The 25,257-nt window shown below is 40.4% G+C and overlaps 1 protein-coding gene across 6 annotated transcripts in view; it reads right to left on the bottom strand.

Moving 5' to 3' along the window:
* DCAF8 (DDB1 and CUL4 associated factor 8) overlaps positions 1-13,536 on the bottom strand; it is a 41,679-nt gene extending 28,143 nt beyond the window's left edge. For 2 of the 6 annotated variants that reach the window (XM_046682501.1, XM_046682504.1), the window contains exons 1-2: positions 13,105-13,509; positions 12,293-12,365 (exon numbers count right to left, since the gene is read on the bottom strand). The gene's annotated coding sequence lies outside the window, so the exon portion shown is untranslated. Of the gene's footprint in view, positions 1-12,292; positions 12,366-13,104 lie in introns of all 6 variants that reach the window. The other 4 variants (XM_046682502.1, XM_046682505.1, XM_046682506.1 and 1 more) reach the window with 3 other exon arrangements.
* Between the last annotated feature and the right edge of the window lie 11,721 nt (positions 13,537-25,257).

The following is a 25,257-nucleotide window of genomic DNA, read 5'->3' as shown; positions in this document are numbered from 1 at the left end:
CCCCCCCCCCCCCCCCCCCCCCGCCATATCTAAATTCCATAAAGGGACATTTCTTTGGGAGGTCAACTGCCATCTCTTTACCTTACTCACTGAGTGACTGGCACTGGTTTTTTTTCATATGGGAATGAGGGAACTGAAATAAAACCTACAACAGCAGGCATATATCAAGTGACAGGTACTGCAAGCAGAGAGCTTTAACTCAATACAAAAAGTTAGCTTCAGCACTGCCCTCTAAACAAGAATCTTTTGCTGTAAATATTAGTCATATATATCCAAAAACTCTTAAAAAGCATTTGTTTTCACAACATGAAGAGGTGGATCAGACTTTGAGTATCATTTTAAACACAAATTAACAGAGAGAAAAGAAATCAAGCTCTTGGGGTAAAAGCCTGGGTTTTATGTTCACTCAGAGGACTAGCTTCCAACTTATAGATGGACATAGGAACTAAGGATTCTAAGAAGCAGAGCCGAATGAGAGCTCAGAAGCACACTTCCCCTAGGACAGATCCTAAAAGGGTTTCTTTTTTTCTCTCTTATGACTAATAGTCACCAAGTGCAAAGCTAGGGAAGAAAAGGGCAACATTTCCATTAAACCATCTTAGTCCATTTCATAAAATGGCAAACATTATTTTACCTAATTCCACCAACTTTTGCCAGATTTATCTTTTTCGCACAGTCCTAAGTGGGAATCAGGGTACCTAGCTTTTTCCCTTTTATATCACTATAACGCATTATTTTTTCAGGGCCTCACTCCTACCTCAAGCAAATTCCAAAGAGCAAAGAATAATATTATTCAGACCAGAATTTTGTTAAGCCCTTTCAGTGCCTTGGACAAAAGGCAGTGGCAAAAGACAAAGTATGATTATGACTCCAGTCCTTGTAGCCAGGCACACTGGCCTCTAATCTTTCAACAGTCCTTTCATTCCGTAACAATTATCCCAGAAGCAGCCCTATCCTTATCCTTACGCCCTATTCTCCTCTACAGAAATCCAAGTTGCTTCAAAAAAACTCCTCTGCCAAGAAACAGATGCCCAAAGCTTGCTCATAGTAGGCCAGGGCGGGGGAGTAGAAATAATGCAAGAGCAGGACTGAGGCTGAATCTGAGGGAAGGACACCTGGAAGGCTGCTGGTGAAAGACAATGCCAACAAAAAACAGATTCACATGAAGAAAAACAGTGAAGAGCTGTTTGCAGAGCAAGCTGTTTTCCTCCTCCTACTTTGATGATATATTTTTGTACAGCATTCCTAACACAGCACTTGTTTTTCCCTTTCAGTAGTCCCTGTTTATATTCTTTAGAATCTCAGCAGTATCTTCTTCCCCATCTAGGGTTTAAATTAATTACATTAATTGCAAAAGTCCTATGAAATGGAGAAAACGATCTGCACTACTTTATTAAGATTAAAAACTAAGGTGATAAGCATACCTTATGGTCAACTGAGAAAAAGATCTGATGTTTTCTCATCTCCAGAATCAAAACTGTCAACCATACTGTACTTCCCACCCCACTGTTACCCAGTCCCAGAGAAGAAGAATAAAGCAGCTCCAAAGAACCTTTCTCAAAACTGAAATCTGATCAACTTCTACAGAAGCCCAGACTACCTCAACTTTAGACTCATAATGGCTCTAGAAACATTTGCTTTTCCAGTCTCCATGACCAGGAGGAGCCAAAAGCCTAATGCTCACCTAGCTCTGAGAAGTGGGAAAAGGAGAGCTATGAGGTTCACCCATTCCCACAGGTTGCAGAGCTCATCTTCTGGGGAAACTGCAAGAAGGGATCTTCTCTTTAAGGAAAAAACTTGACAGAATTTATTGCTAAATTCAAAAACAGAGAAAACTCTGTAAATGCTTATTATCAACTGTTTAATTACCAAGCTGACAGGCAGACAGCTTCTAAAGGTCACATTTTAGAGGCCACAGAGTTTAGCAAAACTTGTCCCAGAATGAAAATTAGAAGTCCAGGGTTCTAGTATCAGCTAAGCCCATTAGCATAATTTGTGACTTTAGGTGAGATGCTTAATCTTCACTGTACTTCATTTTCTTCCTTTGTAAAATAGCATTAGTAATTCCGTACATGGTATAGATAAGTAGAATTATATGTTAAAACTTCTGCAGGGGGCTGCCCCAGTGGCATAGTGGTTAAGTTTGCACGGTCCACTTTGGTGGCCAGGGGTTCACAGGTTCGGATCCTGGGTGCAGACCTAGCACCGCTTATCAGGCCACGCTGTGACGGCATCCCACATAAAATAGAGGAAGACTGGCATAGATGTTAGTTCAGCAACAATCTTCCTCAAACAAAGAGAGGAAGAATGGCAACAGATGTTAGCTCAGGGCCAATCTTTCTCACAAAAACAAAAAGAAAGCCTGTATGTGTGTTTGTACACACACATTTAATCAATTCACATTAAATATTAAGCTTAATTTTTCTAGAAAAGAAATTTCAACATTCTCTTTCTATACACCACTGGATCATGTTCCATACCCCTTAGAGTGCATACATTCCCACCTTGGCGGACCACCTCTCTAGAAAGCCAAGAGATGATGACAATAATAAAATACAATTACTTTGGGAATAAGGAGCTATTCTTATCATATAAATTTCAGTCAAAAATGAAGAAATTGAAAACAATCTCAACTCTAGGGCAGGAATTAGAGTAAGCGCCCAAATTAAAGCAGGCTAAGATGCTATGACTGTGCCCTAGGTCTCAAGTAAAGGACCCATTCCAGAATCACTTCCATCATCAAAGTATACCACCTTATTTTATAATCTGAAGTTAGGGACCATACCTGACTCAAATTTACACTACCTTCTTCATTCTTTAATGCACTATACATACCCAAGAAATCCACTATTTTAACCTTGATCAATTTCCATGTAAAATCCGGTCCAGAGCAAACCAACCTGAGCTTGGAAGAGCTGATGAGCTCACCGCCCCAGGTAGCTGGGGGAGTTTAATTAGATTAGCTCTACTGCCTGTACTCTAAAAATAACCATAACCCCTGCCAAACTGAAGGTTAAAGAGTAAACTATTCAGGGATGGGGGAAAAAGACCCAGGTGTTATCTTAATTTCTACCTAAGAAATTCCAGTCACCTGGATTTTTCTTGTTTTCATAGGAAGAATGCCTTAAATTTTTAACCATATACATTACAAAATATTAACCAAAAAACAAGCAGAGGGGGTACAGTGTACAAGAGTACTTTGTGAAAGAGGTACCAAGCATCTCTTGTTTAAAACCAATGTGGCTGCTTTCTTTTCCTAATATTGATGACAGATTTGTATAAGAGACCATGTATACTAGAAAAATGGGATGTCCAAATGCAAAAAAAAGAAAGCTGACTCATAGTTTGTACAATATACAAAAACTAACTCAAAATGGTTCATAGACCTAAATGTAAAAGTTAAAACAATACAACTTCCAGAAGAAAACAAAGGAGATAATATTTGTGACATTGGGTTAGGCACATACTTCTTAGGATAGGATGCAAAAAGCACAAGCCATGAAAGAAAAAATTAATTAACTGGGCACATCAAAATTAAAAATCCACTCTTTAAGAGACACTATTAAGAAAATGAAAAGACTAGAAGAAAATATCTGTAAAAGACATTTAATTAAGGACAGCAACTAGAACATATTTAAAGTCTCTCACAACTAAATAACAGTCACTTGAAAAGATGCTCAACATTATTAGTCATTCGGGAAATACAAAGTAGAAACCACAATGAGAATCCTCTACTCACCTATTGGAATGGTTAAAATTTTAAAAACAATAATAATGAAAGCTTACTTTATCAAGTGCTAACAAGGAGCAGAGCACAATCAACTCTCATACACTGCTGGTAGAAATGCAAAATGGTAGTCACTTTATAAGTAACCGCCCAACTGTTTTCCAAAGTTAAACATATACTTACCACAGAACTAGCAAATCCCACTCAGAAATGCACTCAAGAAAAATGAAAATCTAAGCCCACCCAAAAATCTGTAGCTGAATGTTTTAGTAGCTTTATTTAGATTCACCAAAAACCGTAAATAATCAAATGTTCTTCATCTAGGTCATGGATAAGCAAATTGTGGTCCATCCACAAAATGGACTACTACTGAGCAATAAAAAGTAACAAACTACTGATACAGCAACACAGACTGATCTCGAATATTATGCTAAGTGAAAGAAGCAAGACTCAAACAGCTAAATACTATGATTCCTTTTATAGGACATTCTAGAAAAGATAAACTATAAGGACAGCGAGTACATAAGTGGTTGCCAAGGGCTGGGGGTAGGGAAAGGGAACTGACTACAAACGGGCATGAGAAAACTTTTTGGAATGATGAAAATGTTCTATGCCCTGATGATGGTGGTATTACGTGACTATGCATTTATCAGAAGCCATAGAATCAGTCACTGGAAAAAAAGGGTAAATATTACTATATGTAAATTATACCCAATAAATCTAGCTGAAAAAAAAGAACGAGAGAAGGAGGGGAAGGAAAAGAAATCACAGAAGGTGTTAAATGACAGATAAAACCCAACAATTAAAAATACAAACTGTCAAGGCTATGATTATAAACAGAAGATAGCTAAAGTGGTCAATATGCCACAGTAAATGAGAGCAAAATGTCAGGTTTTCTTACTTGAAAATGAAAGTGCAGGATTTTTGTTGCAACCAAGGCTGCCTGTGTGATTTATCAGCAACCGCATTAAAAGCAAGATGAATCCTAAACTCATAAAAAGTCTCCCACCCTCTTGTCTCAGTGACAACTAAGAATATCAGGAGCTTAAAGTAGTTCAAAGTAGTTCTAGTAGTTGTACTATTAATTTGTAGACTTACACTTTTTTTTATTTTTTAAATTTCTTTTAAATTTTTCCTTTGGAGTCTAGGGTCTATGAAAACTGGTCTGATAACTCTACCTTACCTTGGGCTCAATGGAAACATCAATATCTAAATAATATTACTGTCCCTAATCCCTTTACTAAGACCTGAACTCACTCTTAGTGAGTTGCCCTGAGTTACATAACCCTCACATTCTCTCAGGCCAGTCCAGCAGTCTTGTTTGGCAGGCCTCATCCTGTAACACAAGTGCCCAACTCTCCCACATAAATATCCATATTTAAATGAGACAAGGTTTTAGAATTTCCTCTGAAACTCAAAGGTGATGGTAGAAGATACTTCAATTATTAGTTAGATATTTGAGAGCCACACTGTCCCTGGTTCCTCTTGGGAGGACAGATGTCCCATACCACTCATAACTAACAGCTATTCAGGGCTGATCTCCATCCAAAATACAAATTTGCTTTTCAGCCCTAGGTCCCACAGTCCATCTGGAATCAACCAGTCCTACTTTCCCCATCCCCAATTTCCATTTTCAAGCTGAAATGGCTCACTTTAAATTCATTCTCCTTACCTTACTAATTTTCCACTTCACAATAAACACTTCTCCAAGCCAACTTCTGACTCCTGCTGCCAGCCACAAGTCTAATAGTACAGTGTTTATTAATCAGACAGAGAACCTGAGGCACCGAAATTCAAAGGATGTCTCCAAGGAAGCTGAAACTCATACTATATAAAACATGTTTAGAGGGGCAGGCCTTCAGTTCTGAGCCACTCTCTATTAAATACTTGCAGGAGCTGAATATACTACACTGTCTCCTCTGGTAAACTGGACAGAGGAACAGAAAGAAACTATGAATGTTTCTGGATCAGGAAAATTAATCTCTATTCCTATCGTGCAGAAGATTTGACACTACAGGGCAACCCAACTGTACAGTGCCTCTAGCCTCCCTTGTTTATCCAAATTACAGGCCTCTGGCACCACCCAGTGGCTCATCTGTACACAGGCATGCTACTAACGTAACAATGTACCAGGCAATACAGGAGCTACAACTATAAACAAAGTAGTCACAATCTCTTTTGTACTCAATAACCAATTAGGAAAAATGAGTACACAACTAACTATGATACAAGACCTACAAGTATTGGTATTATTAAAAAAAAAAAAAAGGATAAAGAGAATGTTGCTGCAAACAGAGCAAAGGACTATATTTAGTTTCAGGGAGAAAAGAAAAGCTTCCATGGAGAAATTAGCTTTTAAGCTGGGTTTTGAAGGAAGGATAAGATTTCAATAGGTAAAGATGAGAAAGACATTCCATCAGGACTAGAATGAGAAAAGGCATGGAAGATGAAGAAAATGCTATGTCCAGGAAAATACATGAGTAATCTGGTTTGGCCAGATGGTGAGGTAGAGTTGATTAGTTAAAAAGTATAGTAAAAGGTGTGTATGTGTTATGCATCAGGAAGATTATTTTGTCTAGGACAATAAGGTGGACTGAAATGAACAAAAAAGGAAGGAGAAACAAGTTTAAAAGCTGTCATAACTGCCGAAGTAAGAAGCAATGAGAATCTGTCTTAGGATGATAGCAGAGGAAACTAAAAGGAGGGAATCAATGTGAGAAACATTGTAGAGGTAGAACTGATAGTATTCGGCTCAATAAGCAGTAAGAAAGCTCAAAAAATAAAAGAGACAAGTTTGAGTCTGGGTGCCCAGAGGAAATAAGAAGCTGGCATATGGGGGAAGAGAAGAAGTTGATATTGATTATGTTTAAAATCCAAGTTGACATGTCAGGAAGGTAGTGGAAATCCAACATAGGTCTGCAACTTAAGAAATAAATTAAGGCCAGAGATTCAGACTTGGGAATTATTTGTATAGAGAAGCTCCAAAAATAAATACCTTATAAATTATACCTCACTAAAAAATGAAACAAATTAAGTACCCAAGAAAGCTCTGGCAGAGAATCCAAGGAAACAATCTTGGGGGACAACTACCGTTAGGAAAAAAAAGAAGGGGCTGGTCCAGTGGCATAGCAGTTAAGTTCATGTGCTCTGCTTCGGCAGCCCAGGGTTTGCAGGTTCGGATCCCGGGCACGGACCTAGCACTGCTCGTCCAGCCACACTGTGGCGGCATCCCACATAAAACAGAGGAAGATTGGCACAGATGTTAGCTCAGCAACAACCTTCCTCAAGCAAAAAGAGGAAAATTGGCAACAGGTGTTAGTTAGCTCAGGGCCAATCTTCCTCACCAAAAATAGAAAGAAAGAAAGAAAAAGAAAGAGGAGGGAGTCTGAAATGCTCAGGGAAGTAGAAGGGATAACGTGAGTGTTAAATGCCTTGCAAGTCAAGAGAAAAAAAGTTTCAAGAAGGTAGGGACGGTTCATGCTACAGAGAATTACAGAAAGATGTACAATGAGAAAAGGCTGCAAGAGTCAGAACAGCTTTTCCATGGAATTACCTCAGGTATTGAGTGAGAATGCTGGTTTTCTCCCTATTCAAGGATCACAAAATAAAAAGATTCAGCTACCTCTTCAGTTAAGTCCATTAAAATTATTTCCTTAAAAAACTCTTTAACCTACCAATTAGGAATCATAATCTGAGACCCATGTTTAAGCAATTCAAAAGTGTTTTTATTCATATTGTCATGTGGACAGACCTTTTATACTTTACATGTGCTTCTCTAAGAAATGTTGAATTCTATGTTTCAGCACATTTGCTTTCTCACTTGGCACTGAAGAGCCCTATTTTTTAAAGACAGCATATGGTAAAACAGAAAGTAAAGGGCTTTGGTCTCAGTTGCACCTGGGTTTGAATTCTATTTTTACCACCTACTTTTGAGTTTGTTTCTTCTTTTGTAAAATTGGATAATACCATTACCCTGCAAGGGTTGGTTTAGAAGATTAAACAGAAAGTTTGCAAAGAGGCTGTCTGTACATGGTAGGCATTTGTATTATTTTTCTAGCTTCTCATCTTTGGTTCTAGACTGCAATTCCTAGAGAAGCCTGGGCTTCTTCGCCACTCAACAACAACCCTCAAAACACTGTACACAACCTTGGACACAGTTCCAAGTCTATGAAATCTGCTTACCTGCTCTCACTGGCCTTTCAAGAATTCAGAGAAGTTTGTTAATATCTTCTTTTGAGCACATTCCATGAACTGGGGTAAAGAATATACCCAGGAATCTACAATACAAGCTCCCCTCTCTTTAAATTATCCCCCCTCTTGAAGGTTCAGAGAACAGCCAAGATGAGATCTTCAAAGTAATCCCTAGAGATGACAATGAGGAAGATAAGGAAGTCCTGCATCAACTATACTATGAACAAGAAACTTGGTTCCTCTTTTGGATAAATGCCTTCTCTCCCTGTTGGTAATACCAAATGCCCTGTGTTTACAATTGATTGGTTTTAATTCTAAAAATAGTATTTCAGAGTATGTTAGGAATGTCCTCTAACCCTTAAATGCTGTCTCCAGCAGTAGAGTTATGGAACTTTTCATAATAATGCTTAAGCCCATTTATCTCAATATAAATGATTCTAAGAAAAATCCATTTCTAAGGAAGTTCCATTTTGTTTCCACTATGAAATGATTTACCTTTACATCACAATCCAGTCTCCATTACCAGTTTTTGCCATTCACATTTCAAATTTTTCTTAAATTGTTAGAAAGAACACTAAAAAGATGAAAGGATAATGCTCCAAAGGTACAACTTAGAATAAAACAAAAAGAGAGGCTAAAAACATCAAGAAGTGCCCTGCTACCTGCACTAGGTTAGAGGGTAAAGTCTAATGCTGGGTCCAAAGTAAGGTTAAAAACATAGTTGATAATGTGGCAATGCTTAAAGTACACCAGGGGAATATAGCTTCTTGGCTGCCACTAGAGGTAAACCCTATAGTAGCTTTCCAGGTGGCTAAAAGCAAGAAGAAAAAAAATAAATGTGAGGTAAACATGGATGCTTCATATTAGAACTTGGCCAGACTCCTTAAATAGTATCCTCAGAGAATAATAGCAAATATCTAACCTCCCAGGTACAAAGATGAAAATTTCTGCAATAACTCAATCCATTAGACATGCTGCATTTCATTAATAAGATGCCATCTTTGTCATATTAATTATTTCTATTGCCGTATTTGCAAACTCAGGGCAGACTCAGTTCATTAATTTATCTTTAGCATACACATCCCTGGGGTTAAGATAGTACTTGAGAAATTGGGCGTCTGGCCCAGAAACTATGTCTTGTAGAGGGAGAGATAAAAGACTACAAGAAAAAAGTGACCAATTCATAAAATGCATCACATACTAATTTTTAAAGAACTTTCAAGGACTTTCTTCTCATTCTGAGAAAAATTAACTGAATCAGTAAACAAGAACAGGTAGTCCTTTTTTCTGACCAATTTTACCAGTGACGGAGTTCATTGGATACATTCACAAAAACGAGAGATGAAAAGTTTTCAATATTACTGTAAAACTAATCTAAAATCACTGGCATTTGGCTCTAAAGTTAAGATATACATAGTCACCACCTCTATGCCTGCTGATGATTCAATTTTTTCAGTTGCCCGGGTTCCAAATGTGTAAATAACAGATTATCTTGGCTCATTAATAATCTGCTTAAAAAAAAAAAAGGCTAATGCAATCTTAAAAACTAATTCTAACACCAAAGTTACGCAATAAAAAGCTGTTTGGATAACTCTCCCTTTTACAATCTGGACATTTCCTAGACACGTTTAGAGTAACTTTTCTACAGTAGAAACAACCCAGAAATGAGTCCACCTACTGAAAACAAAGTTTCGCTAGTCACTTCATGATTTTACAAGTTTGTAACTCACCTGATAGAATACAGGAGCTAGAGTGTGAAATTCTGAAGATCTCAGTATCCCACAAAACAGTGAACTTCTACAGAATGTCTTCTACTAGAGTCTGTTTGCTTTTGAAATGCCAGTATTGTTTTAAACTGACAACAAAAAGGCTGCTTTCTTTTAGCTCTCTCTGAAGACAAGCTTCTGTCTTAGGTTGATCCTAGTTAACACTAAGGATCATAGCACTGGGACTGATTCTTACACATTTAATAGAGTGCTATATCAAATGCCCTGTCAGGTTGGTGGTGGAAACTAAGGTCACAAGCACAACTAACCTCCCACTTAAGCCATGCTAGGAAATACTTCATAACATGCAACAATTCTTATGCAACACTCTGAAACATAAAACATCTTCAGAAAGATAAAAATTTTTAGAGTTGTGGTCCACAGACTAAGAACATTGATTCATTATATACACAGCTGTCACCTGGCGCACAAAATGTGAAATTCTTGTCTAGGGAGGGAGGAGGGGGGGTTTCTTTACCAGCATGTAGAGTAATAAGGAACAGCCAGTCAAAGTTCCCTCTTTCAACATATTTCCTTTTCTCCTCCCACTCTTTCCCCCCACCCCACCCCTCTCACCCAATATAGATCTCCAGATCTCACAAAAACACAAATAATAAAAAAGTCTCAGCCCACTCCATCACCCTCCATCCCAAGAGTCTTTTACCTTTCAGTGGAGAGAATTTAGACCCTGGATGGTAATGAAAGTTGATCAACTCTAAGTTGATCACCGGCCAGAAGGAATACAGTAGCTTTCATCGTAATGTTATACAACACTTAATTTTCGTGTGCCCTTACCTCCCCAAAAAGATGTGGGAAAAAAGCCAACAAGAGAAAGTTAAAAACTTCTCATCTGTGCTGTCATATTATTAAGACGCTCCAGCTGAGGAGATGAAATAAAAAACTCTACATTCCTAACTCCCTAGCCCAGATTTCACTTCAGGAAGAAAAGAGACCTTTTCATGATCTAGTTCTTTGATAATCTATGGATGAGGATCTTTGCAGAGCCCAACAGCTTAGAAAAATGTATTCCCTCCATGGCCAAAAGGAAAAGGCATAAGAGGTAGCTGGAACAGAGGTGGTAACTAACATTGAAGCAGGAAGGGAAGGAATTACAATACTTGTGTCAATTCTCATCAGATGTGCTAACAGAAAGACCAAGAGGAAGGAAGAAATTAACAAAGGAAACTTATTGATGCTTAGTTTAAGAATGCACTTAGAGATAGACAGATACCAACATTTAATATTCTGCTGTCCTCTGGTCTTGAGCCATGATGAGACTGACCTGAATCACGTTCAGAAGCCAACCCTAGGTGGGCACAGACAAAGCAGACATCTAAGCCTATCAATTAAAAATGAACTTGAAAAAATAATCAGGAAAACATTTTAAAGAAAAATGCAAAGAAATGTAAACTAATGTATAACTTATTCAAAGCCATGTCAACGATGTGTAAAAAAACAGCAAACAAGCTTTTAGTGTCTATCACGTGCTGGGCATAATGTAGCTTTATATAGCTTCCCTAATACAGTACTAACAATAATCTAGGAGGTAAGCGGTATTATCTCACTTTTAGAGGTGTGGAAAAGTTTAAATAACTTGCCCAAGATCAGAAGGGTAATAAATCTTAGCACAGTATTTAAACCTAGGTCTCTCCAGCTCTAAAGACTATACTTTTCTCTTTATATCTTGATGATACACACAGATACCACCAATAATAATCTTATTTCAGTTCATAATGAGCATTTTCTAATCAGGACACTGTGTGGAATAAGACTCGCCAGCGTCACACTCAACCTTTTCCTACTACAAATCATACACATATTAATAAGAATCAGCCAGGCCTACCTTCTAGAGCCACTCAGCTCTTCTGTCACATCCCATGAACCTCAACCACAGCACTATTCTCGGCTACCAGAAACCCAAGAGTCTTACAAAAATTACATTTACAAGTATGTTCTGACTCCCTTTTTGGCACTGGCCCATGCTACTGAATGCACAGGATGATTCCTCACCTGACCAAGAATTCTTCAGACCAGCTATAAAAGAGCAGTCACTTTATTTTTTGTTTTTACTCAAAATTTACCACTATGTCCTAAAAAGTTGGAATTTTAAGGTAGACTGAACTCAGATACCAATTAAAGGCAGCATCACTCATCACTCCCCAATTTTAAGTGACAAGCAGCTAAATATTTTCCTCTAAAAAGCAAGGAAAGAGAACCCAATGCTCTGGGAGGGGAAGAGACTTGATTTGACAAAAGGCTGAACAACTCAGGCAAATTAATTCCCAGCTTCTAACAATGTAAGAAACATGATCCACACAAAGGCAAAACACAAAGCAAAAGAATAAAGACAGAGGGAGACATTAACTTCTAGGCTTAACTGGAGTTATTTGAAGATATACAGCAATAGTTTCGACAGAAAATCAAGATGCCCACAACCAATTAAACTTGTCAAAGTAATTTAACCAGAGCTGGAACACAGCCAACAAGAGTACCCCAACTCCTTGGGAAATTGTGTAGGAATTTTATGACTTTAGTGGTCAGCAGCTGAGCATCAGAGTTAAGGTCTGTCTTGAACTCAAGAATTTAAATGCCTTCAACTCCTACTCACCTTTCCTCCTTTATCACTGAAGTAGGGCCAGGCTGAGCTCCTGAGAAAACAGGTCTGTAGATTCACTGAAGGACTGAGAAAAGTGAAAGTTTAAATGGCAAATGCGTCTCTTCTACTAAACATAAAAAAAAAATTTATGAATACATTTTAGTATTTTTTTAGGCCTCCTGAGAACTATTTAAAGCAGAGTAATTTATCTCACTCTAACTACTGAATAAACAACTACAAACATAGTTACTGAAATAAAATGAACCAGGCAAGTAATCTCCCAGCTCCACTAAAACGTAAAAGTCACTTAAAAGGAAAACCTGAATCTTTTCAACGCTAACCCAAAACCAAACCTCTCAACAAGAAGCCACAGAGCAAGGGGGAAATCCCGCAGAGAACGTGATAGCGCTGGTGCCGGTTTGTTTACAGACTCCACCAACAATCATATGAGTCAGAAATTCAAGCCACCAGATGCTTTCCAACTAACAGGAACCAAATGGGACCGTTCTACGGTATCCTGAAAGATTTGGGGATGAGGGGAGGTAAACTAGGAGAATTATATTACAAAGGGTACAAGACCAGACGGCAACAACTGACTCCAGGGTTCTTGGACCTCGGCCTTCCGTACAAGGTGCTGGGCCCGAGAACTCGGGATGGGGGAGGGGACACATTGCGCGGCGGCCCTGAGGTGACGAGGAGACGCAGGACGAGCTACGTCCCCCAAACTAAAGGGGAAAAAAAGCACACACAAATGGGTCACCCGACGAGGCAAGACGTCCCTGTGGATTGTGAGGCAGGCCCTTGGGGGCAACCCCAGGGCTGACCTGAGAAAAGGGCAGCCAGTCCTCCAGGCGGTGACTCGGGTCAGGAGAAGAAGACTTGAGCCCTAGGAGCTTGGAAAAGGAGTCAAACCTATCCTGAGGGGGTGCGGGCCAGGGAAGAGGGGGTCAGGCCAGGCCGGAACGAGACACGGACCGGGTAGGTCAAGGGGGGGGGGTTAGGTAGGTCCGGCTGGGGCAGTTACAAGCACGGGAGCCGGCGAGGCTCAGCAGCCTGCTTCCCGTCTTGGGTCATCCTTCTGCCAGCGGCTGCTCCGACTGTTCCAGGCCCAGCCGCCCCGTCCACTGCCGCCGCCAACGCCGCCGCCATCTTACACTGGCCAGCGGCCGCCACCACCACCGCCTCCGCTCTCTGCGCTTGCGCCTGCGCTGCCACGCTTTCCGGCGCCGTTTGCGACGATGTACTGGAGAAGACTGAGAAAAGAGTGGTCGCGCGAGCTCTCCGCTCCCAACCCTCCTCGAAGGACGCATAAGGGGCGGGGCTTAAGGCCAACGGCAAGCAGAGAAGGGGCGCGTGCGCATTACCAAAGAGGCAAAGTTGCTTCTGCAGAGTTTGAGGGGTTCGCTTCCCTCTTGATACTAAAAACAAATACCAGTGAGGGACCTCTGAGAGTTGTGGTGGAAATAAACTTCCTTTCTAACGAGCTAGCAGGCAACCTCCTGAGCGACCTCCATTTTTGCCCTGTTTTTGAATGCTGGAAACAAGTAGTCCTCGCCACAAGACTTCTGAAAACCCCATTTCCTTTGAGGACCTTATTCTCTTAAGTGGTTTCTATACCTTCGAGACCCACTTGCCCTCAAGAGCCTCCAGTTACCCACTTTTAAAGAAGGAATTCAGAAGCTTGAGGTGCAGCTAAGCTATTCAACAGGCTCTTTCTCCCAAGTAGGGTGATGAACACTCTCCTTCGTTCTGACGCCTCAAGGGAGGGTGCAGAAGATCCCTGAAAAGTTTAATCCCAGCTGCCAGGCCCAGGGACTTTTGACCAGAAGGCCAGGGTGCAAGAGTCTGACTCTTTCTCATCTCCTCTACTGCTATCATCATATTATAAGTCATTATATATTACTTAGACTATTGCAATAGATAGCTAGCTGGTTTGTCTACTTCCATTATTGCCTTGCTAAACATAAGGCAGCCAGAGTGACCTTTTAAAATATAAGGCAAGTCATATTATTACCCTCCTCAAAACCTCCCAAAGCTTCTCATCACACAATAAAAATCAAATGATCACAATGACCTCCAAGGAAGACCCTACATGATCTGGCACCTATTTCTCTGATTTCATCTCCTCCCACTGCCTAGCTCCTCTCTAGCCTTATTGGCCTTCTTGCTGTCACTCCAACCAAAGCATGGTCCAGCCCCAGGGCTTTTGCACTTGTTCCCTTTCTTGGAATGTTCATCTATTGGATCTTTACTAGACTTGTTCTCTCCATTTAATCATATCTCTACTCAAATGCTACTTTCTCAGAGAGGCAGCTTTGATTATTCCAACTAAAATTGTACCCTACACCACCATCCTCTGTCTTCTCACTCTGCATTGTTTTTTTATAACACATTTTACCTATAGCATTTAACCTATAACTACATATTTGTAATCTAACTATACTACTAGAATATAAGCTCTGTAAGGGCAGGAACTATGTCTTTCTCATCTTTGTAACCCTAACACCTAGAAGAGGGCCAGAGCACAAAGTAGTTATCCATTGCCCTACTATTCTATTCATTCTTTCATTCACTCCATCAACAACTACTGAATTCCTGCTAAATGTAAGACCCTGTTCTAGGTACTAGAGCTCCAGCAGAGAATAAAACAAACCAAGATTCCTGTATTCATAGAACTTATTAGTGCAGGGGTTGGGAGTAGGGGGAGCAGAGGGACACATAGACAATAATATTAAGTTTTGAAGAGTACTGTAAAGGAAAATAAATCAGGGTAAAAGTGGGTTACCTGAGTTGGGGTGCTCTTTTACATAGCGGGTTCAGGGAAGTCCCCTCTGCTGAGGGGCATTTGATTTTGAAGTGAGAGAGTGAGTCACACATACTGGAGAAAGAACCTTCCAGGCAGAGGGAACAGCAAGGTAAAAAGACCTGAAGCTGGAATGTGCTTCATGTATTCAAAGAACAGCAAGAAAGCCAGTGTGGCAAAAGACAAGGTATGAAATTAGGAGAAACATGATGGGAGCCAGATCACTTATGGACTTACAGACCAAGGAGAGGACTTTGCATTTCATCCTAAGAGTGTTAAGAAGCCATGGACGGTTTTGAGTAAAAGAATGACATGGTCTGATTTATAAATGAAGAGATTCACTCTGGTTGATTCTTTGAGAACTGCCCGCAGGGAGGCAAAATAGAAGCTGAAAGACCAGTTAGGAAGCTATTGCAGAAGACCTGCAAGACTAGTATTGCAGTGGAAGTGGTAGGAAGGGGTTGGATTCTGCATGTACTTTGCAGGTGGCAGAGGTGATCTGCTAATAGATGAATATGGTGTGCAAGATATGGAGTCAAGATATCCCAGGTCTTTTGACTTGAGTAAGAGGATAATAGTAATGCCATTTACGGAGATAGAACTCTGGGGGGGCAGGGGTAGGAGGAGTCTTTTTTTAAAAAATGTCCAGTTCTATTTTAGACATGTTAAACTGGAGATGCCTGTTAGATTTCCAAATGGCGCTACTGAGTAAACAATTGAAATATGAATCTGAAGCTCATAGGAAAAAAAGACAATTGGTGGTATAAATTGGGGAGTCATTAAGGTATAAATGGTATAGATAGTCACAGAATGGAGAGTACCCATAATGTGGAAGAAAAAAGAAGCAGTCTGTAAACTGAGCCCTCTAATCCTGAGGCACTCCAAATAGTAGAGGTCAGAAAGAAAGAAAATCCATCAACATTTATTTAAAAGGAGCAACCAGGAAATAAAAAGAATTAAAAAACCAAGAGAGCAAGACGTCTCATAAAATAAATTTTTTAAATGTTTCAAGAAAGGCACTATAAACTGTCATTCCTGTTTAAGAGTTTGAGGTTAAGATGACTAGAAATTGACCACTGGACTTGGGAACATGGAAGTTATCTAAGACCTTGACAAGAATGATTTTAACGGAGCTATGAGATAAAATCCTCCCTGTTTGTCACCTGGTTTCTGGGATCACTGCTTTGTTGAACACCATTGCTGTTATCACCAAATCCATTGCTGTTACCACCAAATCTTCTCTGTCTTCTTTTGAGCTTTCCTATTGCATTTGAGGTTGCGATGATCATTACCCCTTCTAGATATTCAATCCCACTGATTTCTGTGACACTATATTCCATAGTTCCATTTATATCTCTCTGACCATTTATTTCATGAGCTTCTCTTTCTCTTCATTCTACGTGTTCTTCCAAAGTGATCTTATCCATTCTCACAGTTTAAACTTCAAGTCTTTACTTTCAACCCAGGCTTCTCTTTCAAGATTTAGACTCACATACTTGATAGCTAATGGCACTTTTTAAAAACCAGCTTTATTGAGATGAAACTCACATACCATACAGTTCACCCATTTAATGTGTACAATTTAATGGCTTTGGGTACATTCACAGATATGTGCAACCATCACCAACAGTCAATATTCAACCATTTTCATCATCTCACAAAGAAACCCAGTACCTTTAGCTATCACCCCTCTATCTTCCCATCCCCCTCCAGCTTTAAGAAACCATTAATATACTTTGTCTTTATAGATTTTCCTATGCTGGACTTTCACATGAATGGAATCATATAGTATGTGGCCTTTTGTGATTGGCTTCTTTCACAAGAAGAGGAATGAGAGAAGGAAATAGAGGTCAGAGAGAAAGAAAATCCAGCAACATTTATTTAAAAGGAGCAACCAGGAAATAAAAAGAATTAAAAAACCAAGAGAACAAGAGGTCTCATAAAATGTTTTCAAGGTTCATCCATGTTGTAGCATGTTATCAGTATTTAATCCTTTTTTATAGCCAAATATTATTCCACTGTATGGATAGACTACATTTTGTTTGTCCATTTGTCTGTTGATGGACATTCGGGTTGTTTCTATCCTTTGGTTGTAATGAATAATGCTGCTATAAACATTCACGTACAAGTTTGTGTGGACATGTTTGACTTTATTTCTTTTGGGTATATACCTAGGAGTGGAACTGCTGGGTCATTTAGTTAACTCTATATTTAATCATTTGTGGAACTGACTGTTTTTCAAAGCAGTTGTACCATTTTACATTCACACCAGCTATGTATGAGGGTTCCACCTTCTCCCCATCCTTGCCAATACTTGATATCTGATTTTTTGATTCTAGACATCCTAGTGGGTGTGAAGTGTATCTCACTGTGGTTTTTATTTGCACTTCTCTGATGACTAACAATGTCAAGCATGTTTTCGTGTATTTATTGGGCATTTTTGTCTTCTTTGAAGAAATGTCTATTCAGATCCTTCGCCCATTTTTAAATTGCGTTGTCTATTATCGAGAGAGTATATACTCTAGATACAAGTCCCTTATCAGATATACGATTTGGAAATATTTTCTCCCATTCTGTGGATTTTTTCACTTTTATGATGGTGTCCTTTGAAGCACAAAACGTTTTAATTTTGATGAGGTCCAATTTATCTATTTTTCCTTTTGTTGCTCATGCTTTTGTTGTCATATCTAAGAATCCTTAGCCAAATCTAAAGTTACTAAGGTTTTACCCCTATGTTTTCTTCAAAGTTTTATGGTTTTAATTATTACTTTTAGGTCTTTGATCTATTATGAGTTACTTTTTGTATATGCTGCAAGGTAAGGATTGAACTCATTCTTTTGGATATGGCTATCCACTTGTCCCAGCACCATTTGTTGACAAGACTATTCTTTCCCCACTGGATGGTTTTGGCACCCTTATCAAAAATCAGTTCACTGTACATGTGTGGGTTTATTTCCGTACTCTTAATTCTATTCCATTGGTATCTATGTATATTATTGTGCCAATACCACACTGTTTTGATTACCATTGCCTTGTGGTAAGTTTTGAAATTGGGAAGTGTGAGTACTTTATTCTTCTTTTTCAGGATTGTTTTCTTATTATGAATCCACTGTGATTCCATACGAATTTTAGAATTTAGTCAATTTCCACAAAAAAGTCAGCTGGGATTCTGATAGATATTGCGTTGAATTTGGAGATTGTTTGAGGAGTACTGCCATTTACATTGGGGAGTATTGCCATTGATGTTGATTCTTCTGCTCCATGAACATGGAATGTTTTTCCATTTATTTAGATCTTCCTTCTTTCAACAATGTTTTGTAGCTTTCACAGTATTGTTTTGTACTTCTTTTGTTAAATTTATTCCTAAGTATCCTTTTTTGCCCCCGTAAGTATTCTTTTGGATGCTATTATGAATGGAATTGTTTTCTTAATTTCATTTTTGGATTGTTCATTGCAAATGTATAGAAATACAATTGATTTTTGTATGTCAATCTGATGTCCTGCAACCATGCTGAACTCGTTAGTTCTAACGTTTTTTCAGTGGATTCTGTAAGATTTCCTATATATAAGATCATGACATCTGCAAATACAGTTTTATTTCTTCCTTTCTAATCTCAACGCCTTTTATTCATTTTTCTTGCTTAATTGCCCTGGCTAGAACCTCCAGCACAATGTTGCCTAGAAGTGGCAAGAGCTGATATCCTTGTGTTGTTCCTGATCTTAGGGGAAAACATCCAGTCTTTCACCATTAAGTATGATGTCAGCTGTAGGTTTTTCAGAGATTCACTTTGTCAAGTTAAGAATGTTCCCTTCTATTCCAACCAAGAGCAAGTTAACATTCCCAAACTGAATTCACCTTTGCTCTGCCTTCTGTCAAACTCAAACTTCTCCTATTCTCATCTCTTAGTTGACACAACTATTCTCCTATCTTACGTTGGATTCTCTAGAAGCAGAGCCGGAGAAAGGAATTCTGTGCAAGTCGTTTATTGAGGAAATGCTCTCAAGGAAAATCTGGAATGGAGTGAGGGAAGCAAGATAGGACAGGGGAAAAAGTTAGGCAAAAATATGGGTTCAGCTCCACTGGGAACTCTTGGCACATATGTCCCACCTTGAGGAAAGGGGGAAGGAATTTTGTACCCTAGTATCATTTGCTGATAAGACAATTACTGATTGCATATCATCCCTGATAATGCAATCCCTATCAGAATCCCTTCTTTGCAGAAACTGACATCATAACATTGGCTGGGGTGCTCTCCCTGGGAAGGCATTCCAAGAGTTTCCAGAAGTGGCTCCTGTTGGCACAGAGGGCAATTCTCATGAAGATGCAGCTGTGAGCTATTAGTAGCCAATACTCACACTTCCTGCTAATGGGGATCTCGATAGGGTACCAACAATGTCTACTGCAGTCCACCTCTAGCATTGCTCAGATCCATTTGCTTTGCATGTTAAGCTCACTCTATCCAGGCAGGTTCTCCAGCATTCTGGTTAGTTACAATTTCTGGGGACACTTATAAGAAGAGTTGCTGCTGTTGGTCCCAAAGTTGTAAATAATATTCATCATCTCCCTTCTCTACCACCCATTCTAGATCCTTTGCCTAGCACTTCTGTTAGTCTAGATGGCTTATCTAGTGGGGTAATCCAGACCCTCATCCCTGAAGGTTCTGAGCTCCTGGAGACCATGCCCTTATCAGGCTGTAATTGTTTACTTACTCATTTACAGTTAAAACTGAGTATAGGAGGACCAAGAGATATGCCAGGGATCATACATGCATCAACACTTTCCTCTCTGCATAACGTAGCAGCAGTACAACCTCTTCATGACGAACAATCAGTTATCCCAGACAGTATGGTAACTTCTTTCTTTGCCTGATAGTTTGCTGGCATTGGGACCAAAGTGACTAGATGACAGCCATATCTTTAAGTTAACTGAGACTCTTTTGTTGTGCCTGGTAGAAGCATTCCCCTTCTGGGCCCCAGAACCTCCAGACCCACAGAATTTAAAGTTGGAGGGATGGGAAACACAAATTCCTCAGGTGGATCACTGGGAGTGATGCTGAATACGGTCATTCCTATTTCTCCCCTTTGGTCCCAGAGCTCATGAATTCTACCTTTTGGGGATAAAGCACCCTATTAAGGTCATGTAGGTTTATACTGTAAAGGACAGCACCCCATTCTTGCTGGCACCACAAATGCACCTTCAAAAGCTCATCCCAGGTCAGAAGATTCTGGATGGAAAGGCATTTGGTAGGAAAGGTGGATCCCACTGTCACGTGCCCATTGATGTACCTGCTTTGCCATTAAGTGGATCCCTTGTTCCAAGACATTATTACGTAGGACCGCATGCCAGTAGAACATATTGGATGTTCTTGGATGGCAGTATTGGCTGAGGCACTTTAGGCAGGATAGGCAAAGCAAAATATCTATCAGTCCTGATCACAATAAACTGTTGCCTTTTCCAGAATAGAAAAGGTTCAATGTAATCAACTTGCCAGCAAGTGGCTGGTTGTTCTCCTTGAGCAGTGGTACTGAACTAGGGGATCAGCATTGCTCTTTCTTGCTGACAAGGTCGGACATTTAGAAATAGCAGTAACTAGGTCAGCCTTGGGTGAGAGAGAAGCCTACGCTAATAGGCCAAAAAGTAGCCACCATCTCTGCTACCATGGTGATTCTATTCGTGAGCACACTGTGCAAGAACTGGGATAGGTCAGGGTGTCCTGAAACCATCCTGTCTATTTGATTATTATTTAGCACTTTCCTAGTGAATACTTTAAGTTCCACTCTCACAGATCCACCCAAATGCTCTTCACCAGACCCTGTTTTCCCCCATTTTCCTATCTTGCTCCTGGGCCCCTACCAACCAGCTCACTGACTGAGTTCATGTATATCCTTGCCTTAGGCCACTTCTCTCTCCAGACAAAGCAGATGATCAGGTACATTGCCTAAAGCCCTACTCATTGAGAGAATTTCCCCTCCTCATTGTCCTTCAGGACCACTCCTGATGGGGCTGTTGAGAAGCAGTAGTCCATATTTGGCTTGCCCTAACATATCAAGCCAACCCATCCATGAACCAGACTTGGATTTTTTTCCCTCCTCTGTCAAATGGTTGAAGAAATTCTTATGTTGCTGTAGGTATGACCTAAGAGAAAGGTATTAGTGCAACAGATGTAGGGAATGTGGAGGTCTGGGGCCCCTTGTTCAATTTAAATTACCTGTGCCCACCAAGTTTGCTTGGGCTTCTTCCCGAATGTACCATTTCCATTGTAAGATGGATTGCTACTGTATCCACCCAATCTTATGACTTGGCAGGTCTGACAATGACCAGCTGGTTATACAGGCAAGCAGTCACACAGGCACTTGATACTTTGTGGTTAGGTACTGAGTCTCTGTCAGGACCTAAGAGTATGCCAGGAGATGCTTTTCAAATGGTGAAACTTTCTCTGCTGAAGATGGCGTCACCTTACTTCAGAACCCTAGAGGTCTGTGCTGGAACTCTCCTACTGTGGACTGCCCGAGAATCCACACAGCATGTTCTCCTAACACAGATACCTCTAGTACCATAGAATTTTCCAGGTCATATGGCCCAAGCAGCAAGTGAAACCAGCAAACAGCCACTGATGATTAAGTAGCTAGGAACTACAGGGTTTTTTTCCTTTTTGCAATTACTGATTATAGCTTTTAGCTGTTTAACCCACCCATTGATAACTGTGCTGTTTAGGCAATATGCTATCTGACTCCCACTAGGTTCCTTTAGATAACATCTCCCTGGAGCCTGGGTCACCATGGTAATGGGTGTTTGAGCTGTTCTTCAGGAATTAGAATCCCTTTGTCCGCTCCAGGTCGGTTGAGACCACCAACTCACCAACTAGGCCCATGCAGATGCCCAATAGGCAACCTTCTGACGTCAGGAGGCTAAAACTCCCCCTTCAGATCATGCTAATGCCACCATTTTGTGAGCGCGCATCCTATGAAGAGGCATGGAGTCTGACTACACTTGCGCAGATCATCAATTACCTTCCTCTCCTCATCTCCGATCACCTATCTCCACATTTCAGATCACCTTGTCCCCCATCCCATAGAGATGCCTGAGTCCCTATTTCTGGGGAAACAGATTTGAGACTCATGCTCTTGCTTCCTCATATGGCTGCCTTGTGATTAAAACCCTCTCTCTGCTGCACTCTCGTCATCTCGGCGTTTGGCTTTCCGGGCAGTGGACAAAAATGAACCTGGTGTGGTAACACAAGGCTACTTGTATCACAGACTGGACCTGCTGTGGAGGCCTTTCTTGCATTCCCAAGTACAAAATATGCTGCCTCCAAAACTGGAAGAGGCCTACTAAGGCACTGTGCTTCTTTCCTGGGATAAAAGTCACAAGATGCAGTAACTTATCCTATTCTTTAGAGAGGATGTCCCAGACTGCGCCAGATCACTGGACTCCTAAAAACTTAACCAATGTGGCAGGGCCCTGCATCTCTGCAGAATTTCTCTCTCACCCCCTGGAGTATATGTGTCTTACCAAGGAATCCAAAATACTTGACACTGCTTGTTCATTAGATCTGATTAGCATATCCTTAATACCTGATCAGCATAAGCTTAATAAAGCAAATAAATGTAATATTCTGCAGAATGTCCAGGTCCCTTTGGACTACTGTGACAGAGAGGGGGAGAATTAACATAGCTCTAGATCAAGACTGCGAACTTATACTGTTGCCATTGCCATCACTTGCAAATGCAAACTGCTTCTGATACTCCTTCCTCATGTAAGGGAAAGATGTATGTACGATGTATGTATGGAAAGAACATATTAACTAGACCAGGGCGTCAGCAAACTTTCTGTAAAGGACCAGATAGTACATATTAATAGCCACATATCTATACCAGAGGCTGTGTCACTCTCTCTAGTAAAGAAAACACATCTAACACAGGACTACAATTGGGACTACTACTTGCTTGAGTTTGCAGTAGTACGTTGTAATCCACCTTGGCCATCCAGTTTCTGCAAGGGTCAGACAGGTGAAACGAAATGATATGGAGACCAACATCCCTGCATCCTTTTAAGATTGTAAGGGTGGAACGAATCTCTGCCATTTTCCCCAGAATGCAATATTATTTTTTACTTACTATCTTGGCAGAGGTGGGGTAGAGTTTCAGGGGCTACTACTTGGCCTTTCTGCCAACTGCCAAATATGTCCATTCTGATTATACATTTAGAAACTGGAAATATGACCATAAAGTGGGCGTTTGGATGCACTGTGAGACAGATTTGAGCCAGCACTCCATTTATCATCTGACCACGTATTTCATTACTGTAATGGGGTGGGATGGGGGGTATAAGGAGGGGAGATGCTGTGGCAGTGCTTTGTTTCCCTGGGTATCAGTGTCAACTCAAACATTGTATCCCTGTTTTCTAACTCAAGAATTCTTCTTTCCCTAGTGTATGGTTAACTAACTAAATGGCTCTTTCAATTGATATGTTGAGTCTGAGAATTGTCTCAGGTCTAGAAACTGAGCAAGGAATCCTGACTTTTCAGTGAAGTTACTGGCATTAGTCTTCTGTTCAACCATCTGTAGTCTCTCTTAATTATATATAAATCAATACTCTCCTTGGCTGCCCATCTACTTGGTCTGCAGGACCACCCACATTCCGTTAGCCATTTCCACTTTGACCTTGCTGCCCTTATGGAAATTTACCCACCTTGCTTCTGAGAGTTAAGTGTTGCCATTTGGCCTCTGCTATGCCAGGATCCTATCATCCCCACTGCTACCACAGAAACCAGTTCTTAAACAACATCCCCTTCCATCAGCCTCCAACCACAGAGACAGCCACTTCTAAACTTCTCAAAGATGCTGGTGACCCCTTCATTAGAGCCTCTCCTTTACAGAAAAATGTTCAGTATAATATACATTCATTCTTGCATGCCTACTTCCTCTAAGCCTTTTGATCACTTCCCATATGGTTGTCATCTCTGCTTCATTTACTGTGGGCCATTGTTTCTCTCAAGCTCCCCAAAGCCATCTCAACAGCATATTAAAAGCACCTCAGGGGGCCCATGCTATGATGTTCTAGAGTCACAAGAAAATGTCCCTATTATCACAAAATTTATTTAAATTTGATTCTTAATTCATGAAACCATCCAAACAACCACACATTTGTTTTCTTACAGAATTTTGGAACAAAAGGGCACCTCCTTTAAAGTTTGAGAACACCATAAATACTTCTCATACAGCTTAAACCTAAGCTTTGTCTGAGCCCAGGATCCAAACCTGAGAATCCCAGGCAACCAAAGCAGAGTGCGTGAACTTAACCACTAGGGCACTGGGCTGGGCCCTGTAATGGTTATTTTTAAGCGCAGAAAGGGAAGGCTAGAAAAATACTAGAGATGTCCTTACAGTGACACACTCTTGTTGAAGAAAAGCTCACTAGAGGCAACTCTCACGTAGGAGAGAATTACAAGTAGAGAAATATATCAGTTTGGCTAATGGAGCTATGCAGAGACTGAGGAGGGCCTCAAAGCAGTGCTCAAAGGTAATCCGACAGTTTTTTACCAGTCTGCAATATGATGAGTTAGAAATTGAGTGTTTAGAAACTTTTTAGCATTTTGACACTGCTGTGATATCCAAGCACATGATCAGTGGACTCACCCTGCTGAACAAGGGCTGGTCAGTTCGGGTATTGTCAGACTTGCATGGTGGATAGCACAGTGGGAACTGCACACTTGTCATGGGCAACAGGAACACACATTGTTGTACAAAGGACTGGATGTTTATAAAACAAAACACCTGCTCCTTTACCACAGACAGTCTGAGAAGGACTGCTCCATCCTTCCACAAGTCCTAGAATAATTCAGATGGTGTTTTTGGAACGGAGAGTTACCTGAGGTCAATTTGTTCACATTCAATTAAAATGAAAATGAGTGACTTGGGGACAAAACTAAAGCAGACCAGGGCATCTGTTTAACAGATTCCTGGAGTAAGCCCTGGCCAGGCCAGCACAAGTGAGAACTTATAAAAGAAAACTGACAGGACAGTAGGCATACTGTTCAAGGGGCAGGGCCCTTTTCTTCTCCCTTCCTCCTCTCTATCCTTGTCCAGTTTTTGGCTGGAGCCATAAGGAGAGAATTTTGGCCATTTAGGCCCTGTGACTTCATCATAAGTCAGCCTGTACTTTTCCCATCTC

This window comes from Equus quagga, chromosome 13 (genome assembly GCF_021613505.1).
Source record: "Equus quagga isolate Etosha38 chromosome 13, UCLA_HA_Equagga_1.0, whole genome shotgun sequence".
Lineage (NCBI taxonomy): Eukaryota > Metazoa > Chordata > Mammalia > Perissodactyla > Equidae > Equus > Equus quagga.
This window is presented reverse-complemented; position numbering and strand designations above follow the sequence as displayed.